Source organism: Tachyglossus aculeatus, chromosome 3 (assembly GCF_015852505.1).
Source record: "Tachyglossus aculeatus isolate mTacAcu1 chromosome 3, mTacAcu1.pri, whole genome shotgun sequence".
In the NCBI taxonomy this organism is placed as follows: Eukaryota; Metazoa; Chordata; class Mammalia; order Monotremata; family Tachyglossidae; genus Tachyglossus; species Tachyglossus aculeatus.
Genome location: NC_052068.1, coordinates 55,425,829 through 55,445,802, shown reverse-complemented (window position 1 = coordinate 55,445,802; position 19,974 = coordinate 55,425,829). Strand labels below are relative to the sequence as shown.

At 46.0% G+C, this 19,974-nt stretch overlaps 1 protein-coding gene across 2 annotated transcripts in view; it reads right to left on the bottom strand.

The window, feature by feature from the left end:
- The window catches only part of NIPBL (NIPBL cohesin loading factor), a 346,458-nt gene extending 335,031 nt beyond the window's left edge, over positions 1–11,427 (bottom strand). The window contains exon 1 of one of the 2 annotated variants that reach the window (XM_038743872.1): positions 11,243–11,427. The gene's annotated coding sequence lies outside the window, so the exon portion shown is untranslated. The remainder of the gene's footprint in view (positions 1–11,242) is intronic. The other variant, XM_038743871.1, reaches the window with a different exon arrangement.
- Between the last annotated feature and the right edge of the window lie 8,547 nt (positions 11,428–19,974).

The window sequence follows — 19,974 nt, the reverse complement described above, 5'->3', positions numbered from 1 at the left end:
CAACGTCCCTCTGGCCACCCTTATGTTGTGATGAAATTATCTTCCTTTCACTTAAGAAAGGGTTAAAAAAAAGATTATGAAAATACAAACCACAATTTTCACCTAGAACAACAACTGTCATCTTATTATAATTGAGAAAGCACACTTTATTTCATAATGGTTTACTGAAAATGTCACAGAAAAATAATTTTCTTATATTAATAGCTAATCATCTTTCTGGCCATGTCTGCCAGTCACTTTAAGCACACATGTATTTAATGACTTGTTTTTGTTCTTACCATTTGTACCTGTACTCTTACTCTCTTATTTATTGTGTATTTGGCAACTTATGTCTCTTTGTTTCCCTCATCTTCTATTTCTGTGGTAATGTTCCAAGTGCCTAGTAGAGTGCGATAAATGCTATTACTGCTATTGATGATTTACACTCCCAGGAATAGTTTAAAAAAAAAAATCTCTACCATTAAGGGAATGTTAAAAACACTGCCAAGGTTTTCAAGTTCAAACGTTTACAGAAGCATTTCCCAGCTACTGTATTTGTTTATTCCCTTCCTAGGACTAAGTTCAAGGACATAATTCTCTATTTTGTAAATTCCAGGCAGACAACTTGTAGAGCAAGACCTATTTTATAGAGTGGCTTGTCCCTTTTAGAGCCATATTTTTAAAATCTCAAAAAACTGTGTAAAAGAGAGTATTTGCTTAAAGTCCATTATATCTCTACAAGCACTGAGATTCTCAGACTGTGTGTTGGTTGAAGACCAAGGTCCCTATCTAATGTCTACCTGAGTGTACTTTTCCAGCCCTTACTACACAGGATCTGAACAAGGTAAGAGTTTAAGATTTCTCTAGTCTGTAAAGCTCCTTTTGGGCAGGGATCATCTATACCTATGCTGTTATACTGTAACTCTCCCAAGTGCTTAGCCCACAGTAAGTGTTCAATAAATACCACCGACTGAAACTATTACTAACGCTACTAAAAAAAAGCAAAAAAAAAAAAAAATCCAGAGTTCATTCTTACAAAAAAAAATCAGTATTTCTGAATTGCTCACAAAATAAACTGGTATTTTTAATATACCACTCTGACTTTTACAATAGTCGAAGTGCAAAATAATCCAATTTTCTTAATTTTACATTCTTTCAGGTTGTAAGTTTTTTCCAAACGTGACTTTGGAAAACTGTATGACGCAAAATACTTTTAGGGGTGCACATCATTATTTAATAAACATGGTTACTCCTCCCTGGCCAATTGTTAAAAAGCAACATAATTTCCCTATAAAAAATATTATATGACATCAATTTTTGTCTTAAATTAAATGATTTGGAATGAATGGATAAAATGTTAATTTGAATATGACTTCTGTAAATGCAAAAGTCAACTATGGGCTCTAGATCTCAACACATTAAGTTTCATAAATAAAAATTACTTCAAATGGAATTTGTATTAAATTGCTAAAAACACAGTCACTCAGGTAATGTGCATATGTACATAGGCATCAGAGTTAATCTTGTCCACTTTGGAAAGCAACACTTAAATATGGTTACTGACATATATAACATATAATAGAATAGTTGAATGATTTAGTCCTTCCTTTACTAATGGAAGGATTCTCTCTTTTTAAGACCATGTTTTATAAGCAGCATTTCATACCAAAGTAAGTTTCAGGAGAGGCACATGGTGGTATTTGTTAAACGTATGCTTTTAATTCCCCCTACAAAAAAAGTCTTGTTTTTTTTCCAATAACTATCATAATTTGCTCCTTTCAGAAAACTGCTGAATTAGTAAAAACAATGGCATACTGCAATCAAGAGTTTGAATTTCGGGGTGGGAGGAAATAAGTTTCCAAACACACGAATGAAAATTATTTACAAAACATCCTGTTGTGCAAATTATCTTTTCATACTAAACAACCTTGATTCCAAAATTGCCTTTTAAGAAATCCTAGTTTGCCGCATAAGCGACCTCCAAATAAAATCTATTTTCTGATTTTTTTTATTCAGCAGAAAATGCCATCAATTGATAAATTCCTACATTAACTAACTCCTTAATATATTTACTACTTTTCAAAAGGTCAAGAGCATAGAATGTAAAATGCTGTATTAACCACACCTTGGGGGAAAAGCACTAAAATTCAGATCTAACTCTTTATTAATCCTACATTAAGGTTTGACTTTCAAAAGTCTAGGATGGCACCAGGTACGTTTTTCCAGTTTTTAGAGGTTTCTCAAAAAAAATTTATCCAAGAATTTGGGAAGACTTATACAGTTGCCCACCCCCCAAAAAATCACAAAACATCAAGTCAAAAGACCTAGTTTTATGCATTCAACTTTCCCCAAGAATAGATGTTGCCAACTTGTACTTCCCAAGCGCTTAGTACAGTGCTCTGCGCACAGTAAGTGCTCAATAAATACGATTGAATGAATGAATGAATAAAAATCAAAATGTAAAACTCTGTGCCCAGGGATGGAAATTAAAAAAAGAAAAATACTAAAAGCACACAATTCTCCAGATTTTTCACCTTTGAGCATTTAAATATCTTTAGTTTTCATAAGCGCTTAGTACAGTGCTCTGCACACAGTAAATGCTCAATAAATACGATCGAATGAATAATATTAATGCCTTAAAAGATGGGCAAACTGACCCTAGCCTAAGCAATGGTACCACAAAGTCAGAGTCAGTCTCAGCTCCCTATCCTAAGCTTTTAGGCCTCTCTTTCAACAACATCCTGTAGAAAAATCAGACAACAATTTCTCCCTGACTCATTAATTTACACTGAGTCACTTGGCTTCCCTGGGCCAGATTCTGATTTGAAATTGGGAAATACTGCTGCCTCCATCATTTATGGAGTTATAATAGAACCTCATGTAGCACCTTGGGAAAAGGTGCTACACTCATTTAAAATGTCTAAAAATGACATCAAGATACTTTTTTTCCATTTAAAAATTGGGGGGAAATGTTAACTATACTGACCGTCATATTTAAAGATTTAAAAAAAAAATGGTTTACCACACAGCTGTGTCGCAATGCTAGACTTAAGTGGGTTATTGGGATGACATTTTAATTCTCCTCTTATTCCTTGACCTCTAATAATCTGGGGGTTTCATGTTGCCCCCTTCAAATTATGATAAGATGGGAGAGTAAAACTAGCCTTAACTACAACTAAGCTAGTATGTTTGCTTTCAATCTGTCCTTAAGTAGAACGCTCCCTATATACTAAAAAAACAAAAAAATAAAAAAACCCAAGAGTTTTCATAATTGAGACACCATGGTCTAGTAGAGAGAGCTTGGGGCTGGGAGTCAGCAGACCCTAGTTCATATCCTAGCTCTTTCACTGACCTGCTGAGTGATCTTGGCCAAGTCACTTAACCTCTCTGGGCCTCAGTTTCCTCATCTGTAAGGTGGAGACAAAATAGATTGTGATTTCCCTGGGAGACAGAGACTGCGTCCCAGCGGATAACCCTGAATCTACCCCAGCATTTAGTGCACAGTAAAGCATTTAATGTCATCATCCTGATTACCTCCAAGTGAGATTTTTAAAAGACAAACACTGTATTTGAAGTGAGATGTCTCCTGAATACTTCTCATCAACACTAGATCTTCAAATCAGTTCATGAGTATAGTAATTGAACTTACATCATAGATAAATCATTAAAACCACACACTACTATGAACTGTACTCTGCTTATTAACTACAGTGGTTGGAAAGACAATAGCCATTACAGATTCTTATTTTCACATCATTCATTCACTCATTCAATTATATTTATTGAGAGCTTACTATGTGGAGAGCACTGTACTAAGCGCTTGGGAAGCACAAGTCAGCCACGGCGGATTAAACTACACATCATCAGAGAGATACTTTCATTGGTTATTTCAAAATCCATCACCGCTGAGCTAAAAATGCATCCCTGTTTATAGCACTACTAGGGAGGGGATTTTATCATGTGGTTATAAATTAATCAAAGAACAGAAATCAAAGGGATATTTCCATTTTTAACTGTTATAACCGTAACTATTACTAAAGGATGATCATTTGGCAAACTACTGAAATATTTGAGGCCTAAAACAGGCTATTTCTACAAAGAACATCTCCAATATAAATTTTCCTGAAATGCAGGACAGATTTTTAACTAAAAAAAATAAAATAATAAAATAATCGGTCCTGTCTTTACTCGGAAACGGGTGTCAAATAAAATATGACGGTCTATTACTCTCACAGATCATACAACAGCACAAGCATATACATATCCTACTTGACTCAAAACAGTATAATAATGCATTTCACTTTAAATTCAAATCCTCCCTAATCCACACCTCCATCATCACTACCCCATTTCTTTTTCTCTAAGGTACTACCTTTGATTTTATTGACTTGCTTGACTCTGAACTGGAGGGGTAAAATAGGCCGCGATTCTGAAAATTAAACAGGTGAAACACACTCCGGCAAATTTAGATGCATTAGTGATATCTTCAAGTGAATTCCTTTTTTCTGGGACACTCCAAAAACTTTTTAACACATAACCTTACCTGTCTTTACTCGGAAGCGGGTGTCAAGAAGCGACACGGAGTTAAGTTGACCGGCTCTTGGTCATAAATACCGAAATGCTATTGACTGGCTCTTGGTCATAAATACCGAAATGCTATTAGAAACCAAATTTTTATCCATTGCCTTAAATCGCCCCGATTGAAAAGAAAAGGGTGCGTTTAACTCAAAATATGCTGAAAAACCTCATTACCTCAGGAAAAAAATGAGATCATGTTTAACTCAAAATATGCTGAAAAACTTCATTACCTCAGGAAAAAAAAGAGACCACGTTTAACTCAAAATATGCTGAAAGACTTCATTACCTCAGAAAAAAAAAAAAATAAGAGACCATTCTACAACGAAAGGCACCAAAAATAATGTACCACAGCACGGACTGTAGTTCCCACTCGAAACAGACGACTATTACTTTCAAGAAAGACAACCTACAGACAGGGAAAATAAAAAGACCTGACGAGAACCAAACAGCTCTACTTACTAATTTCGTTCCCAATAAATATTTCTTTTTCCTTATTTAGGCAAGAGCGGACCGACTCCCCGACACGGAAAAAAAAATAATAATAAATCCGACACAACGGCCAAAAACACAACCCAAAACACAAGGCTGCTCGACCCCTCTCCACCAGAGACTTCCCTTGAACCGAACAACAAAACAAACGCTAGGACTGTGTCGCTTCTTGATGATGAAAACTCAACCAAGTACAGTACAACTAGTTTTGTTCTCCGCTCTTCTTCCTCTCCCAGGAAACTGAGCTGTGTTTGGCCCCTGGTAGACCCACATAATCCCTCCCTCCCCCCACCTTGAAAAAATAATAGATAAATAAAGCAACTTTTCAATTAAAGCAGGCTGTAAAGCCCCATTAGGGGAGCGTGCGTGGCTCCTGGGGTAAATCCTGGTCATTTTTCTCGATTTTCTGAGACTGTAAAATGCCCTGTTTTCCCACCCCCCACAACCCACCCCCATCCCCTCTCCTGTAGGCCCGAGGCCCTGTGGCAAACAGTGTCTAACAGGAGCAGGCAGCACAAAGACAGGAATGGGAGATTAGTGGGAGGGAGGGAGGGAGGAAGGGAGGGAAGGAGGCCGGGATTGGGGCTCAGCAGGAGCTTCGGGCTTTTTAAAATTCAAACTGCTCCCCGACCAATACAAATCACGGACACGCTACTGACTACTACACGGATTTATAGCATTAAAAACATGCCCGGGACGTGACAGCTATATTAACTTCGGCCTTTTTAGACACTGATCTGAACCTTTTACAGGCCAGAGGGTCCGGCCCCCCTGAACCGGCCAGACCCCTCAACAACGACCAGAAACGGAGCTGACTCTTCGGGGACCCCATCTCCACCGGTCGGACGACCCTCTGAGCAAACTGAAAAAGAAGGGGGCTTGGGACCGTGTTGCTTCACTCCCATCACGTGAAGTCTTCCCTGACCAGATGGATATGAGACGAGTTCTCCAAAGAGCCCAAACCAGGTAAACCTTCTTTTTGTTTACTTTTTTTTTTTTTAAACACCAGTCGTACTTGGAATTTCAGTCCCTGATCCTTCAGGGTTTTCCCTTCATCCAGGTGACCAACTCCTCACACTAACACACGTAATACCCTTCACCAGGTAACCCTTCTTTTTATTTACTTTTTTTTTTTTAACGCCATTCGTACTTGGAATTTCAGTCCCTGATCCTTCAGGGTTTTCCCTTCATCCAGGTGGCCAACTCCTCACACTAACACACGTAATACCCTTCACCAGGTGAACCTTTTTATTAACGCCATTCGTACTTGGAATTTCAGTCCCTGATCCTTCAGTGTTTTCCCTTCATCCAGGTGGCCAACTCCTCACACTAACACATGTAATACCCTTCACCAGGTAAACCTTCTTTTTATTTACTTTTTTTTAAACGCCATTCGTACTTGGAATTTCAGTCCCTGATCCTTCAGGGTTTTCCCTTCATCCAGGTGGCCAACTCCTCACACTCACACACGTTAATACCCTTTACCAGGTAAACCTTCTTTTTATTTACTTTTTTTTTAAACGCCATTCGTACTTGGAATCTCAGTCCCTGATCCTTCAGGGTTTTCCCTTCATCCAGGTGGCCAACTCCTCACACTAACACAGGTAATACCCTTCACCAGGTAAACCTTTATATTGACTTTTTTTAACGGCCATTCGTACTTGGAATTTCAGTCCCAGATCCTTCAGGGTTTTCCCTTCATCCAGGTGGCCAACTCCTCACACTAACACACGTAATACCCTTCACCAGGTAAACCTTCTTTTTATTTACTTTTTTTTAAACGCCATTCGTACTTGGAATCTCAGTCCCTGATCCTTCAGGGTTTTCCCTTCATCCAGGTGGCCAACTCCTCACACTAACACACGCAATACCCTTCACCAGGTAAACCTTTTTATTGACTTTTTTTAACGCCATTTGTACTTGGAATTTCAGTCCCTGATCCTTCAGGGTTTTCCCTTCATCCAGGTGGCCAACTCCTCACACTAACACACGCAATACCCTTCACCAGGTAAACCTTTTTATTGACTTTTTTTAACGCCATTTGTACTTGGAATTTCAGTCCCTGATCCTTCAGGGTTTTCCCTTCATCCAGGTGGCCAACTCCTCACACTAACACACGCAATACCCTTCACCAGGTAAACCTTTTTATTGACTTTTTTTAACGCCATTTGTACTTGGAATTTCAGTCCCTGATCCTTCAGGGTTTTCCCTTCATCCAGGTGGCCAACTCCTCACACTAACACACGTAACACCCTTCAACATCAACTCTGGGAAAAAAAAAAAAAGAGACTGATACTCATCACAAGCCATTTACAGATACATTTGACCTATTAAAATGACACCTCTCTCATTACTCAGTCAAACATCATGGGCACCATCAGCCAGTGACAATCCTGGGACCTCATAATGATCCGCCCTGACATGAAAGGATGGCACCTTCTACATTCCTTACCTCCCAGGGATCGTCACACAACTTCATTTCCTCCTTCCCTAAAGAGGCCCTTTACCTGAACTTCAGGATCGCTCCTACTCCAGAATGATAATTAAAAAAAAAAAATCAACACCACCCAAATCCTTCTTTTCCTGCTCCTTTACTACAGGCAACGAACTCTCCAAAAGGGGGGTATTTGGGGAAACCTTGGAAAACTCACATTCTCCACCACCTCCGCATCCGTCGCGACGACTTCTACCTGTCAACTCCGCTTTCCCCTTCCTCCCTGGGCTACAGTGCTCACCGGGTACAACTCACCTCGGGTCGTCCACCCCGGGCATTAAATAAAAATCTTTTATTTCCCCAACCAAATAAAAACCTCTTTTTATTCAAGGCCCGACCTCGGTTTTAAACAATCGGTGCGTGCGGGCTCCCAACCGACCCCGATTAACTTTTCAACGTCCCCAAGTCGGTGTGTGTGTTTTTTAGCCCAAAAATGAAATAAAAAGGGAGAGTCACACCAGGGGCGATGATAAAAAAAAAAAAAGAGGGGTCCCCACCTGGGGGGTTTCTGGGTTTTTATATAGGTCTCGCTCTATTACTCTATTTATTTATTTATTTTACTTGTGTTCAGTGGAAAGAGCCCGGGCTTTGCAGTCAGAGGTCATGGGTTCAAATCCCAGCTCCGCCAACTGCCAGCTGTGTGACTTTGGGCAAGTCACTTAACTTCTCTGGGCCTCAGTGACGTCATCTGTAAAATGGGGATTAAAACTGCGAGCCACCCCGTGGGACAACCTGATCACCTTGTTACCTCCCCAGCACTTAGCACAGTGCTTTGCACATAGTAAGCGCTTAACAAATACCATCATTATTATTATCACTTAACTTCTCTGTGTCTCAGTTACCTCATCTGTAAAATGGGGATTAAAACTGTGAGCCCCCCGTGAGACAACCTGAACACCTTGTTACCTCCCCAGCGCTTAGAATAGTGCTTTGCACATAGTAAGCGCTTAACAAATACCATTATTATTCTCGGTGCCAGTTACCTCATCTGTAAAATGGGGATTAAAACTGTGAGCTCCCCGTGGGACAACCTGATCCCCTTGTGACCTCCCAAGCGCTTAGAACAGTGCCTTGCACATAGTAAGCGCCTAATGCCATCATTATTATTATTATTATTATTCTATTTTATTTTGTTAATGTTTTGTCCGTCTCCCCCTTCTAGACTGTGAGCCTGCTGTTGCGTAGGGGCCGTCTATGTTGCCGACTTGGCCTTCCCAAGCGCTTAGTACAGTGCTCCGCACACCGTAAACGCTCAATAAATCCGCTTGAATGAATGACTTGGACTTCCCAAGCGCTTAGTGCACCGTAAGCGCTCAATAAATCCGACTGAATGAATGAATGACTTGGACTAGTACAGTGCTCCGCACACAGTAAGCGCTCAATAAATCCGATTGAATGAATGACTTGAACTTCCCAAGCGCTTAGTACAGCGCTCCGCACACAGTAAGCGCTCAATAAATCCGATTGAATGAATGACTTGAACTTCCCAAGCGCTTAGTACAGTGCTCCGCACACAGTAAGCGCTCAGTAAATCCGACTGAATGAATGACTTGGACTTCCCAAGCGCTTAGTGCAGTGCTCCGCCCACCGTAGGCGCTCAATAAATCCGACTGAATGAATGACTTGGACTAGTACAGTGCTCCGCACACAGTAAGCGCTCAATCAATCAATCAATCGTATTTACTGAGCGCTTACTGTGTGCAGAGCACTGTACTAAGCGCTCGGGAAGTCCAAGTCGGCAACAGAGACGGTCCCGACCCAACAGTGGGCTCACAGTCTAGAAGGGGGAGACAGAGAACCAAACAAAACATATTAACAAAATAAAATAAATAGGATATGGGCAAGTAAAATAAATAGAGTAATATTTAATAAAGTAATAGAGTAATAGTAATATTTAATAGAGTAATAAAATCTGATTGAATGAACGACTTGGCCTAGTACAGTGCTCCGCACACAGTAAGCGCTCAATAAATACGATTGAATGAACGACTTGGCCTAGTACAGTGCTCCGCACACAGTAAGCGCTCAATACGATTGAATGAACGCCTTGGACTACTACAGTGTTCCGCGCACAGTAAGCGCTCAATAAATCCGATTGAATGAACGACTTGGACTACTACAGCGTTCCGCGCACAGTAAGCGCTCAGTAAATCCGACTAAATGAATGACCTGGACTAGTACAGTGCTCCGCACACAGTAAGCGCTCAATAAATACGACTGAATGGATGACTTGGACTACTACAGTGCTCCGCACACAGTAAGCGCTCAATAAATCCGATTGAATGAATGACTTGGACTACTACAGTGTTCCGCGCACAGTAAGCGCTCAATAAATCCGACTGAATGAATGACTTGGCCTAGTACAGTGCTCCGCGCACAGTAAGCGCTCAATAAATACGATTGAATGAATGACTTGGACTACTACAGTGCTCCGCGCACAGTAAGCGCTCAATAAATCCGATTGAATGAACGACTTGGCCTAGTACAGTGCTCCGCGCACAGTAAGCGCTCAATAAATCCGATTGAATGAACGACTTGGCCTAGTACAGTGCTCCGCGCACAGTAAGCGCTCAATAAATCCAAGTGAAAGAACGACTTGGCCTAGCACAGCGCTCCGCGCACAGTAAGCGCTCAATAAATCCGACTGAATGAACGACTTGGACTAGTACAGTGCTCCGCGCACAGTAAGCGCTCAATAAATCCGATTGAATGAACGACTTGGCCTAGTACAGTGCTCCGCGCACAGTAAGCGCTCAATAAATCCGATTGAATGAACGACTTGGCCTAGTACAATTATCCGCGCATAGTAAGCGCTCAATAAATCCGATTGAATGAACGACTGGGACTAGTACAATTATCCGCGCATAGTAAGCGCTCAATAAATCCGATTGAATGAACGACTGGGACTAGTACAGTGCTCCGCGCACAGTAAGCGCTCAATAAATCATCAATCGTATTTACTGAGCGCTTACTATGTGCAGCGCACTGTACTAAGCGCTTGGGAAGTACAAATTGGCAACATATAGAGACAGTCCCTACCCAACAGTGGGCTCACGGTCTAAATCGGACTCAATAAATCCGATTGAATGAACGACTGGGACTACTACAGTGCTCCGCCCACCGTAGTAAGCGCTCAGTAAATCCGACTGAACGAACGCCTTGGACTTCCCAAGCGCTTAGTACAGTGCCCCGCACGCCGGGGGCGCTCAGCAAATCCGAGTGAATGAATGTCGTCGGGAGACTGTGAGCCCACTGTTGGGTAGGGACTGTATGTGTCGCCAACTTGGACTTCCCAAGCGCTTAGTACAGTGCTCTGCGCACAGTAAGCGCTCAGTAAATAGGATGGATGAGTGAATGCGTGAACTGAAACTAGTTCCTTCAGAGGGTCACGGGGGGGGGGGGGGTTGTTTGTTTCCCCGGGAAAGTTGTCGGGGCGGGCGATCAATCCGATTTAGTGAGCGCTTACTAAGTGCAGGGGACTGTACTAAGCGCTTAGGGAGTAGAAGTTGGTGGGGGGGGGGGGCGGCGGTGAGGCCTGTCAGGGAGCCGGTCCCGATCCCCGGGCTCAAGTAGGCGGCGCCGGCCCGCGGCCTGCACTCTCCGCCGGGGCCTGCGCTTCCCGCCGCCCCAACCGCCCCTCCAGGAAGGGAAAGGGAAAAGCTCCTTCCCGACCCAAAAAGGAAAAAAGGGGGCGACGTTTACCTGGGCCAATGTGGAATCCGATCCGGGCCGGGGGGGTGGGGGTCGGGAAAGAGAGAGGACGGAGAGGCCGAGGGGGAAGGAGGCCAATGTGGCGGCGCAGGCGGGGGACTCCTAATCCGGGCCGGGCGGCGGCTGTTCCGTCGTCTCCTCAGCGCCGTGACCGCGGGGGGCCCCGCCGAGCGGGCCCAGCGACAGGGCGGCCGCCGCCGCCGCCGCCGCCTCCGTCTTCCTCATAGAAAGCCCTCCCCACGCCGGGGAGCCGCCGGGCCCCCAGCTACCGACGGGGCATCGCCGGCCGCCGGGAGAACGCTCGGCCTCGTCCCCACCGCGGGGACCGGGCGGGAGGGACGGAGGCAGGGAGGGAGGGGGGCAAGGCCTCTATGTGCGGGTCTGCCGGGGGGGGGGGGGAGAGAGAGCTGTGTGTATCGGTTGCTGGGGGGGGTCGGTCGGCCTCCCTCCCTCCCTCCCTCCCTCCTCTCTCGCTCGGTCGGTCGCTCCCTCTCGGAACAAAATGCCGACCGGAAGTGCAGCTGCAGGAATGACTCCCTCCGCCGGCGCCAAACCCCGACAGCCTCCCCCTCTCGCCCGCTCCACTTCCGCCCCTTACTACTACTCCTCCTCCTCCTCCTCCTCGCCGTCCTCCCGCCCTCCACCACACACCGGGGAGGCGGCTACGACATCACCACCAGCCCGGGTTGCCCCCGTCTTCCTCCTCCTGAGGCGGCGGCTCGGACTCCGGCTCCTTCCTGTTCCCCTCGTCGTCGGCCCCGCTGAGGGGAGGGGACGGGCCAGAGCCTTATTAACAATAATAATAGTAATAATAATAATGGCATTTATTAAGCACTCACTACGTGCAAAGCACTCTTCTTCATACAAGGTGATCGGGTGTGGGGCTCACAGTCTTCATCCCCATTTTACAGATGAGGGAACTGAGGCCCAGGGAAGTGACTTGCCCAAAGTCACCCAGCTGACCATTGGCGGAGCCGGGATTTGAACCCACGACCTCTGACTCCAGAGCCCAGACTCTCTCTCTCTCTGCTCCTCCTACCGCCCTCCACCATAAACCGAGGAGGCGGCTACGACATCACCACCGCCGCCACCAGCACAGGTTGCCCCCCATCTTCCTCCTCCTGAGGCGGCGGCTCCTCCTCCTCCTCCACACCGGCTCCGACTCCAGCTCCTTCCTGTTCCCCTCGTCGTCGGCCCCGCTGAGGGGAGGGGACAGAGCGGAGCCTCGATAATGATAATAATAACAATAATAATAATGGCATTTATTAAACACTCACTACGTGCAAAGCACTCTTCTTGATACAAGGTGATCGGGTTGCCCCGTGTGGGGCTCACAGTCTTCATCCCCATTTTACAGATGAGGGAACTGAGGCACAGGGAAGTGACTTGCCCAAAGTCACCCAGCTGAACAGTGGCGGAGCCGGGATTTGAACCCACGACCTCTGACTCCAAAGCCCGGGCTCTTTTTCTCTCTCTCCTCGTCCTGCCGCCCTCCACCACACACCGAGGAGGCGGCTACGACATCACCACCACCACCACCAGCCCGGGTTGCCCCCGTCTTCCTCCTCCTCCACACCGGCTCCGACTCCGGCTCCTTCCTGTTCCCCTCGTCGTCGGCCCCGCTGAGGGGAGGGGACCGAGCGGAGCCTCGATAATAATAATAATAACAATGGCATTTATTGAACACTCACTACGTGCAAAGCACTCTTCTTCATACAAGGTGATCGGGTGTGGGGCTCACAGTCTTCATCCCCATTTTACAGATGAGGGAACTGAGGCCCAGGGAAGTGACTTGCCCAAAGTCACCCAGCTGACCATCGGCGGAGGCGGGATTTGAACCCACGACCTCTGACTCCAGAGCCCAGGCTCTCTCTCTCCTCCTCCTCCCGCCGTCCAGCACACACCGAGGAGGCGGCTACGACATCACCACCACCAGCCCGAGTTGCCCCCGTCTTCCTCCTCCTCCACACCGGCTCGGACTCCGGCTCCTTCCTGTTCCCCTCGTCGTCGGCCCCGCTGAGGGGAGGGGACCGAGCGGAGCCTTAATAATAATAATAATAATAATAATAATAATAAGTAATAGTAATAACAGTAATAATGGAATTTATTAATGCCCCTTCTAGACTGTGAGCCCACTGTTGGGTAGGGACCGTCTCTATATGTTGCCAACTTGTACTGCCCAAGCGCTCAGTACAGTGCTCTGCACACAGTAAGCGCTCAATAAATACGATTGATCGATTATTAAGCACTCACTATGTGCAAAGCACTGTTCTTGATACAAGGTGAGCGGTTTGCCCCATGTGGGGCTCACAATCTTCATCCCCATTTTACAGATGAGGGAACTGAGGCACAGGGAAGTGACTTGCCCAAAGTCACCCAGCTGACCATTGGCGGAGCCGGGATTTGAACCCACGACCTCAGACTCTAAAGCCCAAGCTCTTTCTCTCTCTCCTCCTCCCGCCCTCCAGCACACACCGAGCCGGAGAGGAGGCGGCTACGACATCACCACCAGCACAGGTTGCCCCCCATCTTCCTCCTCCTGAGGCGGCGGCTGCTCCTCCTCCTCCACACCGGCTCGGACTCCGGCTCCTTCCTGTTCCCATCGTCGTCGGCCCCGCTGAGGGGAGGGGACGGAGCGGAGCCTTATTAATAATAATAGTAATAATAATAATGGCATTTATTAAACACTCACTACGTGCAAAGCACTCTTCTTCATACAAGGTGATCGGGTTGCCCCATGTGGGGCTCCCAGTCTTCATCCCCATTTTACAGATGAGGGAACTGAGGCCCAGAAAAGTGAAGCGACTTGCCCAAAGTCACCCAGCTGACAATTGGCGGAGGCAGAATTTGAACCCACGACTTCTGACTCTAATGCCCAGGCTCTTTTTCTCTCTCTCTCTGTCTCCTCCTCCCGCCCTCCAGCACACACCGAGCCGGAGAGGAGGCGGCTACGACATCACCACCAGCCCAGGTTGCCCCCGTCTTCCTCCTCCTGAGGCGGCGGCTCCTCCTCCTCCTCCTCCTCCTCACCGGCTCGGAGTCCGGCTCCTTCCTGTTCCCCTCGTCGTCGGCCCCGCTGAGGGGAGGGGACCGAGCGAAGCCTTATTAACAATAATAATAATAGTAATAATAATGATAATGGCATTTATTAAGCACTCACTACGTGCAAAGCACTCTTCTTGATACAAGGTGATCGAGTTGCCCCATGTGGGGTTCATAGTCTTAATCCCCATTTTAGGGGCACAGGGAAGTGACTTGCCCAAAGTCACCCAGCTGACATTGGCGGAGTCGGGATTTGAACCCACGACCTCTCTCTCTAAAGCCCAGGCTCTTTCTCTCCTCCTCCCGCCCTCCACCACAGACCGAGCCGGAGAGGAGGCGGCTACGACACTACCACAGGTTGCCCCCGTCTTCCTCCTCCTCCTCCTGAGGCCCCCGCTGTGGGGAGGGGACGGAGCAGAGCCTTATTAACAATAATAATAATAATAGTAATAATAATAATAATAATAATAATGGCATTTATTAAGCACTCACTACGTGCAAAGCACTCTTCTTGATACAAGGTGATCGAGTTGCCCCATGTGGGGTTCATAGTCTTAATCCCCATTTTAGGGGCACAGGGAAGTGGCTTGCCCAAAGTCACCCAGCTGACATTGGCGGAGTCGGGATTTGAACCCACGACCTCTCTCTCTAAAGCCCAGGCTCTTTCTCTCCTCCTCCCGCCCTCCACCACAGACCGAGCCGGAGAGGAGGGGGCTACGACACTACCACAGGTTGCCCCCGTCTTCCTCCTCCTCCTCCTGAGGCCCCCGCTGTGGGGAGGGGACGGAGCAGAGCCTTATTAACAATAATAACAATAATGGTAATAATAATAATAATGATAATGGCATTTATTAAGCACTCACTACGTGCAAAGCACTCTTCTTGATACAAGGTGATCGGGTTGCCCCATGTGGGGCTCATAGTCTTCATCCCCATTTTACAGATGAGGTAACTGAGGCACAGGGAAGTGACTTGCCCACAGTCACCCAGCTGACAATTGGCGGAGCCGGAATTTGAACCCACGACCTCTGACTCCAAAGCCCAGGCTGTTTCCCTCTCTCCTCCTCCACCCGCCCTTCAGCACACACCGAGCCGGAGAGGAGGCGGCTACGACACCGCCACCAGCACAGGTTGCCCCCATCTTCCTCCTCCTGAGGCGGCGGCTCCTCCTCCTCCTCCTCCTCCACACCGGCTCGGACTCCAGCTCCTTCCTGTTCCCCTCGTCGTCGGCCCCGCTGAGGGGAGGGGACGGAGCGGAGCCTTATTATTATTATTATTATTAATAATAATAACATTTATTAAGCACTCACTACGTGCAAAGCACTCTTCTTCATACAAGGTGATCGGGTTGCCCCATGTGGGGCTCACAGTCTTCATCCCCATTTTACAGATGAGGTAACTGACGCACAGGGAAGTGACTTGCCCAAAGTCACCCAGCTGACAATTGGCGGAGTCGGGATTTGAACCCACGACCTCTGACTCTAAAGCCCAGGCTCTTTCTCTCTCTCTCTCCTCCCGCCCTCCACCACAGACCGAGCCGGAGAGGAGGCGGCTACGACACTACCACAGGTTGCCCCCGTCTTCCTCCTCCTCCTGAGGCCCCCGCTGTGGGGAGGGGACGGAGCAGAGCCTTATTAACAATAATCAATCAATCAATCAATCATCAATCGTATTTATTGAGCGCTTACTGTGTGCAGAGCACTGTACTAAGCGCTTGGGAAGTACAAGTTGGCAACATATAGAGACGGTCCCTACCCAACAGTGGGCTCACAGTCTAAAAGGGGGAGACAGAGAACAAAACCAAACATACTAACAAAATAAAATAAATAGAATAGATATGTACAAGTAAAATAAATAAATAAATAAATAAATAAATAAATAAATAAATAAATAAATAAATAGACTAATAAATATGTACAAACATATATACATATATACAGGTGTATATATATACCTGTATATATGTACAGGTATATATATATATACAGGTGTATATATATATATATATATATATACAATAATAATAATAGTAATAATAATAATAATAATGGCATTTATTAAGCACTCACTACGTGCAAAGCACTGTTCTTGATAAAAGGTGATCGAGTTGCCCCATGTGGGGCTCACAGTCTTCATCCCCATTTTACAGATGAGGTAACTGAGGCACAGAGAAGTGAAGTGACTTGCCCAAAGTCACCCAGCTGACAATTGGCGGAGTCGGGATTTGAACCCCCGCTGTGGGGAGGGTACAGAGCGGAGCCTCGATGATAATAATAATAATAATAATAATAATAATAATAATAATGGCATTTGTTAAGCACTTACTATGTGCAAAGCACCGTTCAAAGTGCTGGGGAGGTTTACAAGGTGATGATGGCATTTAATAAGCACTTACTATGTGCATAGCACTGTTCTAAGCGCTGGGGAGGTTACAAGCAGCGTGGCTCAGTGGAAAGAGCACGGCCTTGAGAGCCAGAGGTCAAATCCCGGCTCTGCCACTTGTCAGCTGTGTGACTTTGGGCAAGTCACTTCACTTCTCTGGGCCTCAGTGACCTCATCTGTAAAAGGGGGATGAAGGCTGTGAGTACCCTGTGGGACAACCTGATCACCTTGTAACCTCCCCAGCGCTTAGAAAGGTGCTTTGCACATAGTAAGCCCTGAATAAATGCCATTATTATTGTTATTATTATTATTATTATTATTATTATTACAAGCAGTGTGGCTCAGTGGAAAGAGCACGGCCTTGGGAGCCAGAGGTCATGTGTTCAAGTCCCGGCTCTGCCCATTGTCAGCTGTGTGATTTTGGGCAAGTCACTTCACTTCTCTGGGCCTCAGTGACCTCATCTGTAGAACGGGGATTAAGACTGTGAGCCCCCCGTGGGACAACCTGATCACCTTATACCTCCCCAGCGCTTAGAACAGTGCTTTGCCCATAGTAAGCGCTTAATAAATGCCATCATTATTATTCTCTGGGCCTCAGTGACCTCATCTGTAAAATGGGGATTAAGACTGTGAGCTTCACAGGGGACAACCTGATCACCTTGTAACCTCCCCAGCTCTTAGAAAGGTGCTTTGCGCATAGTAAGCGCTTAATGAATGCCATCATTGATTAATTATTAAGGTGATCAGGTTGCCCCATTGGGGGGGGGGGGGGGGCTTACAATTTTTAATCCCCACTTTCCAGATGAGGTAACCGAGGCCCAGGGAAGTGAAGTGACTTGCCCAAAGTCACACGGCCAACAGTTGGCGGAGCCGGAATTCGAACCCATGACCTCTGACTCCAAAGCCCCGGCTCTTTCCACTGAGCCACGCTGCTTCCGCCACCTTGTCAGCTGTGTGACTTTGGGCAAGTCACTTCACTTCTCTGCGCCTCAGTTCTCTCATCTGGAAAATGGGGATTAAGACTGTGAGCCCCCCATGGGACAACCTGATCACCTTGTAATGTCCCCAGCGCTTAGAACGGTGCTTTGCACGTAGTAAGCGCTTAATAAATGCCATCATTAATAAATAAATAAATAAATAAATAATCATTAATAAGTAATTAATTAATAATTAATTAATAATCATTAATAAATGCTATTATTATTATTATTTTTCTCCAGTGTGCTTCGATCGCCGCTTCAAACCGTCGAAGAGTGAGAGGGGCCCGCTTGGTTTTCCTCAGAGAGAGCAGGGTCCTGAGGCGGCCATGAAGTAGGCCTGAGGCGGGCAGGATGGCGGCCCTCACCCTCTTTCCTCTCATAATAATAATAATAATAATGGCATTTATTAAGCATTTACTATGTGCAAAGCACTGCTCTAAACGCTGGGGAGGGTACAAGGTGATCAGGTTGTCCCACAGGGGGCTCACAGGTCATGGGTTCAAATCCCAGCTCCACCAATTGTCAGCTGTGTGACTTTGGGCAAGTCGCTTAACTTCTCTGTGCCTCAGTTCCCTCATCTGCAAAATGGGGATGAAGACTGTGAGCCCCCCGTGGGACAACCTCATCACCTTGTAACCACCCCAGTGCTTAGAACAGTGCTTTGCACATAGTAAGTGCTTAATAAATGCCATTATTATTATTATTATTACTATTATTATTCATCCCCATGTTACAGATGAGGGAACTGAGGCCCAGAGAAGTGAAGTGACTTGCCCAGAGTCACACAGCTGACAAGTGGCGGAGCCCGGATTTGAACCCATGACCTCTGACTCCAAAGCCCGGGCTCTTTCCACTGCGCCACGCTGCTTCTCGTGAGCCATACAGTGGCTCAGTGGAAATAGCCCGGCCTTTAGAGTCAGAGGTCATGGGTTCAAATCCCGGCTCCGCCACTTGTCAGCTGTGTGACTTTGGGCCTGTCACTTCACTTCTCTGAACCTCAGTTGCCTCATCTGTAAAATGGGGATTAAGACTGCCATCCCCCCCGTCTTACCTCCTTCCCTTCCCCACAGCACCTGTAGATATGTTTGTACATATTTATTACTCTATTTATTTATTTTACTTGTACATATCTATTCTATTTATTTAATTTTCTTAATAGGTTTTGTTTTGTTCTCTGTCTGTCTCCCCCTTCTAGACTGTGAGCCCACTGTTGGGTAGGGACCGTCTCTATATGTTGCCAACTTGGACTTCCCAAGCGCTTAGTACAGTGCTCTGCACACAGTAAGCGCTCAATAAATACGATCGATTGATTGATTGATTGACTGTGAGCCCCACGTGGGACAACCTGATCACCTTCTAAACTCCCCAGCGCTTAGAACAGTGCTTTGCACGTAGTAAGCGCTTAATAAATGCCATTATTATTATTATTATTATTATTATTATTATTATTATTATTTTCTGAGGGAACTGGCTGCCCACCGAGCAGCCTAAGGAGCCTCAACTGGGCCTGGGGATTTTCCTGAGGATGGACTAGTTGGGTAGGGACTGTCTCTATATGTTGCCAATTTGTGCTTCCCAAGCGCTTAGTACAGTGCTCTGCACATAGTAAGCGCTCAATAAATACGATTGATTGATTGATTGATTGGTTGACTATGGGGTGGACGGGTAGGTGGGCTCCCTATTGGCCGCCTGGGCCGGGGGCGACGGGGAGAGGAAGGCCAGGCGAGGTGACACCTGTCTCCATGTTTTGTTTTGTTGTCTGTCTCCCCCTTCTAGACTGTCAGCCCGTGTTGGGTAGGGATGGTCTCTATATGTTGCCAACTTGTACTTCCCAAGCGCTTAGTACGGTGCTCTGCACACAGTAAGCGCTCAATAAATACGATTGAATGAATGAATGAATTTAGCTTTAATTCTATTTGTTCTGACGACTTGACACCTGTCCACGTTTTGTTTTGTTGTCTGTCTCCCCCTTCTAGACTGCGAGCCCGTTGTTGGGTAGGGATGGTCTCTATATGTTGCCAACTTGTACTTCCCAAGCGCTTAGTACAGTGCTCTGCACACAGTAAGTGCTCAATAAATACGATTGAATGAATGAATGAATGAATTTAGCTTTAATTCTATTTGTTCTGACGACTTGACACCCGTCCACATGTTTTGTTTTGTTCTCTGTCTCCCCCTTCTAGACTGTGAGCCTGTTGTTGGGTAGGGATTGTCTCTATATGTTGCCAACTTGTACTTCCCAAGCGCTTAGTACAGTGCTCTGCACACAGTAAGCGCTCAATAAATACGATTGAATGAATGAATTTGGCTTTAATTCTA